Below are 12,557 nucleotides of genomic sequence, written 5' to 3' on the forward strand. Positions count from 1 at the left end.
AGACATCAGTCATTATGCCTGCGGAGGTTTTCCGGGCATATAGAGTCTTGGGGTGCAGGATTGCCCAGGCTTGAGCTGTCTCGTTTCCAATGATATGCAAATTCAGCCACCTGCCTCCGACTGTGCACTGCGAGGCCCTCGACAGAATGTAAACCGCGGAGGAAGTCAATTATTTCCCAGTGCACATGCTCTGAAATTAAACTGGACCACCTCCAAGACCCTGTTTCCTCAGCATGGGTTTTCCACGGCCTTAGCCAATAGATATAGAAACGGGGCTTTCCATTAGCCACCCACTCACCCTCACAAGGGAGAAGACACAGAAACTGATTGGCACACAGTGAAAAAGGCAGTCTTCTCATAACACAATGCTAATGCCTTGGAGTATTTGGAATAGTGAAGCAGAGAGAGAGAGACATTGCTGTCTCAAAGTTAGAACATTCCTATGCGATCATGAGGGCCAAAAAATTCCTTCAAAATCAACAGTAGCATCCAGTAGCCTAGCTGGGTGGTGGGCTTGATGCCACGAGCCAGTCTTACAGGATAACTCCTCAGACGTGACTGAGTCAGAGAAAATAAGACACCAAACATTCCCATTCATAGCTATAAATGGAAAAAGCTTTTTCTCAAGACTCTGTTTAGAGGTGTCTGTGTGTGTGTATGTGTGCCTTTAAAGGGCATCTTGTGTCTCTATCGCATCTATATTAATGCCGCACTGCCAACTTCAAAAGACTTGAGGGCACATTTGTCCTTTGGTTTTTGCATCCTGTAAATGAACCCCTACAGCCCCAGATCTGCAACAAACACTGGGAATGTGAACAAAGGCAATCGTTTTAATGTCAGCGAGGATGAAAGGAAAGCTTTTATCATTGTGCCCATGCTTTTGTAAAATCACTAAGAGGCGTTTGCTATTGGTTCCAAGGCTTCTCTGTCATAAACAAAGTCAGTGATGAACGGTTTCAACACAGGGCGAAATACACAGAGACATTCGATTATACACTGCTGCACTGCACCGGTCTCCTGTTGCCAAAGAGACACTATGGTGGTAGCGCTCAAAAATAAATATCACATATATCACATGGTGCACTTTGTCATCTTTACTGTGTGAATTCTTACAAATGAACGGTAAGAAATTAAAGAAAACTATCCCAACTAAAACAATGAGATCCTTCCTGATGTTTCAAAACTAGGATGGAGCTGAACATGCATTTGTGTTACCGAACTGAATGAAGTCATCACAGTTACACATTATTCATTTTCAAATGTCACTTGTCAGAGGCTATTGTCATTAGCTGTTACTGACTGCGCTAGGGGACTATCATGGGACAGTTCGGAGAGTTTGTGGTAATGCTAAGGTATTCCAAATGAAAGACAAGTGCTAATTGTTCGCAGCCTTCAGGCAGAAAGTGAAAAATGGGGGAACAGAATCTTTTCTTACAGGCAATTGCATTAACAAAGAAAATCGCAATGAGCTCCATGGATCTTAAACCCGAGCTTTTGTTGGATTGTTCACTGAGCATGGGGATAAAAACCTGAAGGAGAGAGCGATGCCAAGACAATTCAGCCCGGGGATTTTCTGGTTCAAATTCAGCTTGCTTCTGTTGCCTTCAGGAAAAGGAGCACATTTTCTAATGATACACACAATGGATTTACTCTCTGCACTGTACCTGGACCTAGAATTCATTAGTTCCCCAGCTAAGCCATGTAAAGCTCTGTGTAGAATAGGCTTCATGTAGGAAAAGCACATTATAAATATGCTATCTGTACAAATGCCCTGAAAAGTTACTCGCACCTACAGGATGAAAGGAAAACATAACCATGAGCATGAGAATGTGCATCACACGACTGCAACATAACACTCAGCTACATTATCAATCTTCCAGGGACTTGGGGATGGGCGGAGATGGGATCTAGCTGAGGTGATGTTGCTGACAAAGCATCATTATCTGTAAAGGATCACCCCTGCTCCTTAAGAGTGTAAGCTGGAGCTGTGAAGCTTCTGTCACACTTAGTCAGTCTGTGTGGAGGTTTAGCCACCGGAGAGGACAGTCACTGATCCCCTTTAGCTGCCACTCCCCTCCTCACACTACTTTATTGTGCATCAAGAAGAAACCTGGTCTCAGGCCAATGCAGATGGCTATAATTTGATGACTGACTGTGCTTGTATTTATAATGCTCTGAGGAAACTGAGTCTTCCTCTCTTTCACAAGTGACTGAATGAACTACCCTGTTGTCTTTCTTTTCCCTTTCCTCCTCCTCTTCTCCATCCTCTTTTGGTCTCAATCTAGCGACACATGTCCGGAAAAGCTATGGGGAAGAGAGACATGCTGACCACAAGCGCAGGAAGATCAGAGACATTCAGGCGACTTTGTGTCCCGTGACTTGACTGCGCCGTTGAGTCAGAGTCACTTCAGGCATTTCCTAATTGATTGTGAAGATGTACAGACAAGATTTGAGGATTTGGGATGCTTTCTTGGTGCTTGTATTATCATCAAAGAAAATATCTAAATCACAAGCAAAACATCCAGTCTGAAGGTTTTATTTATCAAAATGATGGTCCACATTTCTTTCAGATAATATGATTTACTTTTCGAAATGTTATGCAGAAGACAATTTTGCCATGGTAACACTGCCTGAGATCCAAACAAACTACCTACTTGCGTAACCAATGGTTAGACCGTGGTTAGCTTTACTATAAATAGTGGTTATGTTGGTCATTTGTTTCCTTTGCTGGGCTGTGTCTGTTACAACAGGGCATAGTGGCTTCTGGATATAATTATGTGAAGGATAGGGTGTTGTTAACCATAGTTCATAGATAGAACTGGAGAGCTTTTAAGGATGTAATAGCATTTACCATATGGCAACACGGTCATTACCAGAATGGGCAATTACATCACTCACAGGGGTCAATGACACTTGTGCTTGTGATAAACATTAGTTTTCCGGTTATGTCTACAGATAATGACCCAGTGGACTATTGGAACATGGATTATAATATTTATGAACAGTTGTACATCAGACATTTAATAGAGATAAATATGCCCGATTAATTCAGAAAACGGATCAACAAGTTTGATATGCTGTTGTCATCTATTTAGCAACAATGCCAAACATTTGCTTACTTCAGTTTCTCAAATATGAGAATGTGTTACCTTTCTGCTCTAAATACCACTGTAAATCCAATGCCTTTGGATTTAGGACTGTTCCAAAAATATACTATAAAAATATACTGTTCCACAGATGAATCAATGATGAAAGTAATCATTTGATGCATATCTTTAATCTACAATAATAGATATGCCTTAGAAATCGTGCTGCCCTGTACAAAAGGTGGCCCCAGAAAAGAAAACACCCTGGACAGGTTGCCAGACTATCATATGGCAGAAACACAGAGACTCAACCATTCACACTCACATTCACACCTACAGGGAATAAAGAATCACCACTTAACCTAACCTCCTCAAACACTGTGGGAGGAAGCCGGATAACCCAGAGAAAACCAATGTTGACACAAGGAGAACATGCAAACTCCACAGACAATAATGTCTTTTATGGTTATGCGTGACAGAACCTGCTGTGCATTAACATTGGACATAAAACATAATTTTTTTTTCTCAAATTTAACCAAAGCACTGTTGTGTGTCCTCATAAACATCCAGGACTCACAAGGCCTTTTGTTTTGTACTCCCACCATCACAACCACCTCCTTCTGAGGCCATGTTTACACCAAAATGCTCGCGGTTAAAAAAGAAAGGGGTAAAAATGCAAGGGATAAAAGCGCAGAAGTGTGCTCTGATCTGCTCACGCTGGCGATTGCCGCTTATATGTGTTTACGTTACATCCATTTGCAGTACAAGCAAACAACAACTAACATGTCGGACTATTTCCATCAGCCGGATATTCAAGTTGCCTGAGTGGGAGGCTGCCTTATACGTCCATGGAGGCTGCAGATCCCTGTCACACTGTATGGCTCTCAGCTACTTGGGAGAGAAGTAGAAGAAAGTTACTATGCATGCTCGAGCTCTTGGTGGTGTTGTGTGGCAGTGCTTCACGACATCGAATTTCCAACACTTTTGCGTCACCGTATGCACGCAGATTTTCTCCCAAAGACGCTTGCCTAAACCGAGAATAAAAAGTGAGAATGCAAAGGCACTTCTGCATTCCCTGTCCAGATTGTCTCCTTTTAAACAGGGCCTGAGTGCATGCTTTAAGAAAACCTGAAAAAAATGCTGCCATTGAACCTAATTCTTGCAGCAGGTACATAATTAGACAAATCAAATAAATAGTGTATATCTAGGTCACAAAGTTGCCAAAGCATTCCTGTGGACAGTGGCATGTTACCGTGTCAAAACGTTCATGATAATCGGAAAACCGCCAGTGATAAACATTTGCCACTTCAGTATTTGTTTGGTAATCAGCTGTGTGTTGATCCAGATGAATGCAAAATACAATGCTCCCACTATGGACGCTGGATAACCAGAAAGAAAACAACAAATTATGTTCCCACACTGATCACAGCACACTCGCTGCTCTTAAAAGGAGGCGATCATGTTGGTGCAATGTGTTTACAGACCTGACTCTGAATACAGCAGTCTGTATAAAAAATACGGCTCACTCCAGCACTGTTAAACAACAGAGAGCAGAGCCACAACTCTACATACCTTGACAGCGCTGCTTTATAAGGACCCCCCTCCCCTTTCCCGCTGACTTTTCAGCAGTCACCAGGGACACACTTTTACAAGCTTTACAGAGCCATTTCTCAGGCCAGACTATGTCAGTGTGAAAGCAAACACAACATGATTTTAGTCCTCTTTCAAATCCCCACCTACCGTCTGCATCCCTCTGAGACACTCCAGCGCTGGCCAGAGTGAAGAGGTACAATACATAAAAAAAACAGGCTTGTGGAGCCTCAGCGGGTGGCCTGCTCCCTGGCAATAATTAAAACTTTTCAGTGTCCCTCTCTGTAAAACTCGCACCTACACAACAGACAAGGGGTGGCGGCAGCAACGAAAAATTATGACCTTTTCTAGTGAAAGGAGAATGGCAGTGTAATTTAATTTCAGTTTAGGAAAATGGACCTTTGAGAAAAGGGAGGGAAAGGATGTGAAAGACTCCGTGTTGTCTAGGTTTGTGCGAGAGAGTGAGGTCTGAAATGCCAGGTTTCTATACAAAATGAGTGAGAAAAGCCCACTTTCTTAAGAACGATACAGGGAAAAGGAAAGGGCCTTTTTCTCTACAGCAAACTTCTTTTTTTAGGAGGGACACGGTATCTGCTTTTTCCTTTATCACTGGATTGAGATGAGATGGAAAACAGGAAATCAGAGCGGTGGAAGGTTGTAGAGGAGTAGCTGAAGACCACACAGCATCCAATCAAATCCTTGAAAATAACGGTTTTATACTAGGGAAACTGACCAAGAACTCTTTCTTTGTGGTCTGTACACTCTCTTGCACAGCTGCCAGAGAAAACATTTCCAACCAATGTTGGCTGTGTTCCAGTTTCATGTTAACTTTGCTATACTGTATTTCAAGGTGAACAGCTAACAAAGAAATGTTGTCCTACTTCACAAAACTTCACAATGGGACATTCTCACATTTTCAAGTTGGGCTTCAGCTACAAGTTTAAATCGTTCCACAAACCGAATATTCCAACCGAATAAGGCGTGTGACGAATTCATTGGCTCATCACACTCAACTAAAAGACTTGTTGGTCATAATGACTTGAGACTGATGATCTCACTTACCTAACAACATTGTAAGACAAACACAGCAGTGAACAGAAGCATTGTAGTGACTCAGGGCTCTGCTGTAGTTTATGACCGGCTAATACAAAGCGCGCCTCTGTCAGCCCAGCCGAGCTACGGAAGCCATCAACCGCCAAGGTCCCAGTGGGTGGGTCCTGTTAAAATAATCCCCCCGTGACATCAGAGGATTGACCCTCCTCTTTATGCTATTTCAACCTACAGTATGTCCCTCCTCACAGCAACGGATTCCCTCCACACACACACACACACACACACACACACACACACACACACACACACACACACACACACACACACACACACACACACACACACACACACACACACACACACACACACACACACACACACACACACACACACACACACACACACACACTTTCTTTTGCATGTACTGCAAGAAACGTTCTAACAAGTGATTGTTTATACGTTAACTTTGCCTTTCTCTGTTTCCCCTCAGCTAGAACAAGCCTGTTTATAGACTGAGTGGAAGGACATTTTAACACACCAGTAATGAATTCCTGTGTAAAATCGCACCATGTGAAAAGTGTGTCGAGGGAGAGGACAGGAAGGAAATAACTAGTTCAAAACAGCGACTAAGACTTTTACAATGATACATTTCTCATCCGGCATAATACAAAGGCTGCTGTACTTTTGCACCCTTATACCTGACTTATCCTTATAAATCTAATTAAAGATTAATAAAGGATTTTCATGATCCTAAATTACTTCTACAGAAGTGAGAGCACTGCATGTAACGCACAACTGCCCTGTTCCACGGCATCGATGGTCCAAGGGAATTGCAGCAGGAAATTAGACAGCACTTAAGTACAACCACTTACATTTCTAAAATTTACAATGTCAACATTAAATGGGAGAGCAAAGTGGGACTGTGTCCCATTGTTGTAATGATGTATAATATTGGTTATTTTAGGCCACCGGTTTGAAACCCTCATTTTCCTATGATATAATTCAACTCAGTTTAAGAGATTTTCAAGACTTGTACACTCTGTCCCCCTAAATTGTATCAGCTTCCATAATTTCTACAGTGTCTTGCTTGCAAATTGGTAGATGAAGCTTTTATAACTGTAGCTTGCTACTTCAGTCATAGCAACACTTATTTGTTTCTCCATAACAAACAAAAGCTAAAAACACTTCTTCCTTATGTGAGTCTATCTATGCCTCATAACTCTAAAGCTCCACTGAAAGCAGCATATCCAGCAATTTATTGGTAAAGCAATGAATGCTGGGAACATAATGAATGTGAATATCGATGCAGATTATACTGAAGGCATTATTTAAAGGGTCTCAAAGGCATTTTGATGTGTTTTTGTGTGACTTGGGGTTCCAATTGGAATCCATTGTAACTAGATTAACTTAAAAGTAATTAACTATCCAAGCTATAAAATGTTAAGGATGACATATTAACGTCTGATATGTCTAGGACTTAAATGTGTTATCTTTAACATTTTGTGTGACCTGGGGTTCTTTCACTCACATGTCAAATGACTAAACTAAACTAAACGGTTTGTGTTATAAAACTATAAAATGCTAAACATAAGTGAGAAAAGGACTGCCATTTGTGAAAGGACTGACAGGTAAAGCAGACGATGGGTCTTCACAACTACCAAAACAAAGACAAGAAAATATGACGAAGCACCAATGCAGAAAAGGTTTGGGTACCACTGAGCTAGGCCAACACATTCTCACTCCCAACGTCTGCATCGTCAGGACCTCTTGGCATCAATTGTCAACATGCAGGGTAGTCCGAACGACTTCACTTGATTAACACTGTGAATTCAAACAAAACTGCTTGGTTGGGTTTAGGAATAGGTTTATGGCTTGAGTTAAAATAGGTATGCTTCTTAACTTACGAATGTTACGTTAGTTAAAATAGGTCAACTTTAACTTTTTGTTTGTCACACGAACAACAGTTTCTCAGGTGAAAGTCCTGTGTTTACTTGCCCTATACATCCACCACGACCTCTGCCCTTGGCTTTGTTATTATCGCAGGAAATGGGTTTACTTTGGAGTAAGTTGAAAGAAAATCTGAAGGGTGCCTTTAGCATTGGAATCGAATGCTGAGGGCCACGGACCATGCTGCCTTATTTGATGAGTTGGCTAGGCAGAGTAAGGCTGAAGGCTCCAGCTCCATACAGGCATGAGAGTGCTACTGATGTTCTGACTTTTCAACTCTTGGCAAGAAAAACAATGAGTGTATTTCGCCAAATGTCAAACTTTTTGGTTCAGAGCACTGAAGAGAGCACAAATATTTGAAGGTACATATATTATCAGTGAAGTGAAGTATTCCTTTAGTTCTGAATTAGTTTTTTCCCCAGCTTTAGTAGAGCAGTAACACATTATTTATGTAGCCTGTGTACCAGTGTTTTGACTCAAATGCACCTCTACAATTCCTGGTACTTCACTTAATGTCGGAAAACTACGCTCTTGAGGTTTTTGTGTGGGTTTGAATGTTTCCATCATATGAACGGTATGCTGCTGCACACTACTGAGAGCGCCTGAGGCCTCTGTCCTTATTTTAAGTATGAATGAACAGAGAGCAAGAGCACTAGGGTTTGGTCTCGTAAGTTTCCAACATGACACTTTTTTTGTGAGTGTTGAAAAGGTATGTCTGCATGTTTGCTCTCATCCTAATTCTTTCTAGGTCTGCCTCATTCACCGTTAACAGTCATTTTGGACATATCAATAGCTCCATTCAGTGTCCTTATGGCTGCAGTTATGAGAACGAGTGTAGGCATCAGTCACTCCACCGCTAATTATCAGCATGACATTGGCTTTTCAGTGGGCTGGAAAAGGCTTTGCCGAGTAGCTGCTCACTGTCATAAATCATTCTGTTAAACGTCAGCACGGGGAAAGAGATTTAAGACCCTGGACCCCTAAAAACCTTGCTCAGCTGGGGTCCGAACCGATGCAGGGGAACACTTGATAGAAATGGGGTTTAAGTTTGGATGCTGAAAGGGTTCCAAATATTTCCCAGACAGATCTCGTAAATTCACAGACTCTCTTTCTGTTTTTCTTGTCTTTTTCTATTTTTGTATTTATCTCTCATCGGGGTCTCATTTATTAAAAAATGTTGGAAGATTTTATGTAGACTTTGATGCCTTTACTGACACAATACCAAAGTTTTGGTACAGATACTACAACAATACTTTTTGGTGACTTTATTTTGAGAAGAATTAATATGTTTTACAACAAAACCTGTAAAAGTGTCTTTGAGAAAGACCCTAACCCCAAGTTCTTTATATGTGTGTGTGTGTGAGTGAGTGAGTGAGTGTGTGTGCCTGTGTGTTTGGTGTGTGTGTCTCTGTTTGTGTGTGTGGGTGAGTGAGTGAGTGAGTGTGTGAGTGAGTGTGTGTGTGTGAGTATGTGTGTGTGTGTGAGTGTATGTGTGCGTGTATGTGTATGTGTGTGTGTGTGTGTGTGTGTGTGTGTGTGTGTGTGTGTGTGTGTGTGTGTGTGTGTGTGTGTGTGTGTGTGTGTGTGTGTGTGTGTGTGTGTGTGTGTGTGTGTGTGTGTGAATGAGAGGCAATTTGTGAAGTGCTTTGTTTGCTAAGGTATCAAAGTGTTATATAAATGCAGTCTATTGACCAAAAAAGCCCCCAGAATTGACTTAACTTTGATTTCGAGTTCAAGTGCGTAATAAGTGTTTGGGCAAACAATAAGTAAAGAAGTGTTTGAATGTCACTGAGCATACCAAGTTTCGGTACCTCTGATATTTTATGTGGTCTCACAAAAGTACTAGTTTTGTTTTATGTTGAGTTCAGTTTTAAAGCATGCAAAACAATAAAAAACAAAAACAAAACATCATAAACTTCTCCTATTTCTCACCTCATGTAAACCTCACACTCTTTTCACGTCTAGAGGCTCTTTCACACCAGTTTCCAATGTCATAGCTACACACTTTTCCACGACTGAATTTGATAGTGAGGCCTTTCTATAAATGAGGCCTTCAGTCTTGCTGTGCTCCAAGGAGGGAAACTGTGATACAGAAGCTGCAGTGAAGGGGCCTCCCAAAACCCATATCCGGCTTTAACCTGGGTCTGCAAAGTCAGTGTGTGTTTGAGATCAGAGCGTCACATTAGCCCCATAATGAGAACCAGCTGAAGGCACACACAACCAGACTGACCCTCTCCAGCTCAGACTGAACCCCCCTCCCCTCCCCACATCACCTCACAGTCTCACCCCTTCCTCTCAAACCCTGGAGACACCTCTCTCTCTCTCTCTCGCGCTTAACTCTGCTGAATTTAGGCCCAGAGAAATGCTTTATCCAGATGCTTGCTCTCAAATGCTTCCATCAGCCGGGGTTACTCTAAACTATTCCAGTGCACACACCCAAAGACAGAAGTACATGGTTCAAACATAAACACTCACCCATGCACACACTAGTGGCCATGAGCACACACACACACACACACACACACACACACACACACACACACACACACACACACACACAGACACACACACTCACACACACACACACACACACACACACACACACACACACACACACACACACACACACACACACACACACACACACACACACACTCTGTCACTCTCTCCACTATGAGTTAGACGTCTCACAACCTGGCAGTTACTCCTCCATGTCCTGCTGGCTGAGTCAGCCCACCGTCTCCCGCCATTCACATAACTGTTTTCCACCAGGCTACCGTTGAAGGAGGCCCGCCCAACTCCACCCAGCCCATCCAGCCACTTTTATCCTACAACAGCCAAACTCTCATTTGGGAAAAGTTAGGAGCAGTGTTGACACCCCTCCACCTCTCTTTCCGCTCCTTCTGTCCTAGTCTAATTCTTCCTTTACTCTCCGTTTTCAACCCTTAAATAAACAGCCTATAATACGGAGACCCTGGGAACACTGCAAATCAACATAAACAGTACTCTAATGTTCCAGCTGCAACTTGTATAGACGTTTAATTTTTCCACAATTTGCATGGTTTGGTTTTATTATTGAAGACTTGAAGATAGATCGCTCTGGTTTCAGTGGAAAATAGCGGTAGTCAGTACATGGGGTGAACCCACTTTAGGGATTTGAATTTGAAACAGGCTTCATTCTCTCCTCTATACCACAGACAAATGTATTTCTGAGCTGGAGTGAGGACCCTTAATCTAAGTAGCTTCATATTATAATTTTTTTTACAGCGGTGACAAGATAAGATAATGTATTCCTTTATTAGTGCCACAAAGGAGAAATTTCCTTATTACAGCAGCAAAGTGGATAGCAAATATAGAAAAAGCATCCATAAGAAAACAATAAAAATTGTAGAGAAATACAGAAAAACGTGTGATGAAAACAGTAATGATTATTTGAAAAGGTTTTAAATGACACCAGTGGGTATTTGTTCCAATGTGAATACTTGCACTTGGTTTATTTAACCTTTCTTTAAACAGAGTAGATTCACTGGGTTTGAATGACTTTTTCCAGAAACGCCCTGCTCCCCACAGTTACATACACACACCTGGAAGCTAACAATGCAATAGGAGGTGCGTTTCTTGTTTTTTTTAATGATGGGGGAACAAGCACTGCTCGTTGCCTTCTCCCTTTCAGATTAATTCAGCTGGTCTGGGGATCAAACCGTCAAAGTTCTGGTCACAAGCCAGCTATTTTTTCACATCTCAATTTTCTCAGTCCAAAACGTAATTGTGCCATCTGCCTTGGGAAGTCATTCCAGCCTACACATGGCATATGAGGCCTCAACATAGAATACACATTTAACGTAAACACTGGTCATGCTGGAAGCTAAACACTCATGCCACATCTGTGATAATGGCCTAAACATGTGGCCGCAAAATTTCCCCCGGGGAAACGAACTCTGCGTCCCTGCCAAATCATTCACTGACAGCAGCCACTCTGCACACCACAGTGAGCCTGGAGGGACGTCGTGGCAACATGCATCCTCTAACACAAGCCACTGTTTACTGTACATAACTCACGCCCTTTGGCAGCTGCACTGTGTACAGATGTAGCCACAGAAGTCCAACAGTGTAATCTATGATGGCAGCACCAACCTTCACCTTGCGGTTAAAAAAAATGAAATTCTTTTTATTTACAGCCATCTGTCATGGTTCTCAAAACAAAGGCTTTGCAGTTGCTGATAACAAATTCAGCAGATATTTGTTTCCTGTCAAAAAATACATAAAATTCCCCATGCCTACTGAATTCTGTTTAGATCGACAAGTTCTGCATTTATAGCTGCTCACAGACACCTTTACTCAAGGTTTAAATACAGCCAATATGGCTGGCAGTCATTGTTTCACCTGGAAGCCCTTTATTCACTTCCAAATTTCAACATTTGAGACAGAACCATCCATCTCGGCCACTACAATCCAGGATAAAAGTAGGGTGGGAAAGTTCTACTCTGGCTGCATTCTCCCTAGAATCCAAAGGTATAATTTAAGACAGTAAAGCGCAGATACAAGGTTTTGTGGTTGAATACAAAGTGACTCTACGTCTACCTTTGCTACTGGCAGGATAGTCATTATTTGCATGACCTCCTAAAAGGTCATTCATCAGGAAAACGTGAACAGAGATCGTCATAAGCATTTGAACAAACAACCAATGCTGTCCTTCTTTCTGGCAAAGACAGTCTCTTTGGTTTTATGTGTGAAAGTCCTAAGAGAAACAGTAACTTGTGACAAGGGTCATGAGTCACTGCCACGAGTTCATGTGCATCATAGCTTGCTGAACCTCGGGGATGGCTCGAAGACAGAAAGCAGAAAAATATACGTCAGAAAAAATTAGACAGACAACATGTT

General features: G+C 42.0%; 1 protein-coding gene across 1 annotated transcript in view; it reads right to left on the reverse strand.

The window, feature by feature from the left end:
* The window catches only part of cspg4 (chondroitin sulfate proteoglycan 4), a 70,945-nt gene that overhangs the window by 31,538 nt on the left and 26,850 nt on the right, over window positions 1-12,557 (reverse strand). The gene's annotated exons all lie outside the window — the stretch shown is intronic.

Source organism: Echiichthys vipera (genome assembly GCF_963691815.1).
Source record: "Echiichthys vipera genome assembly, chromosome: 7".
Classification (NCBI taxonomy): Eukaryota; Metazoa; Chordata; class Actinopteri; order Perciformes; family Trachinidae; genus Echiichthys; species Echiichthys vipera.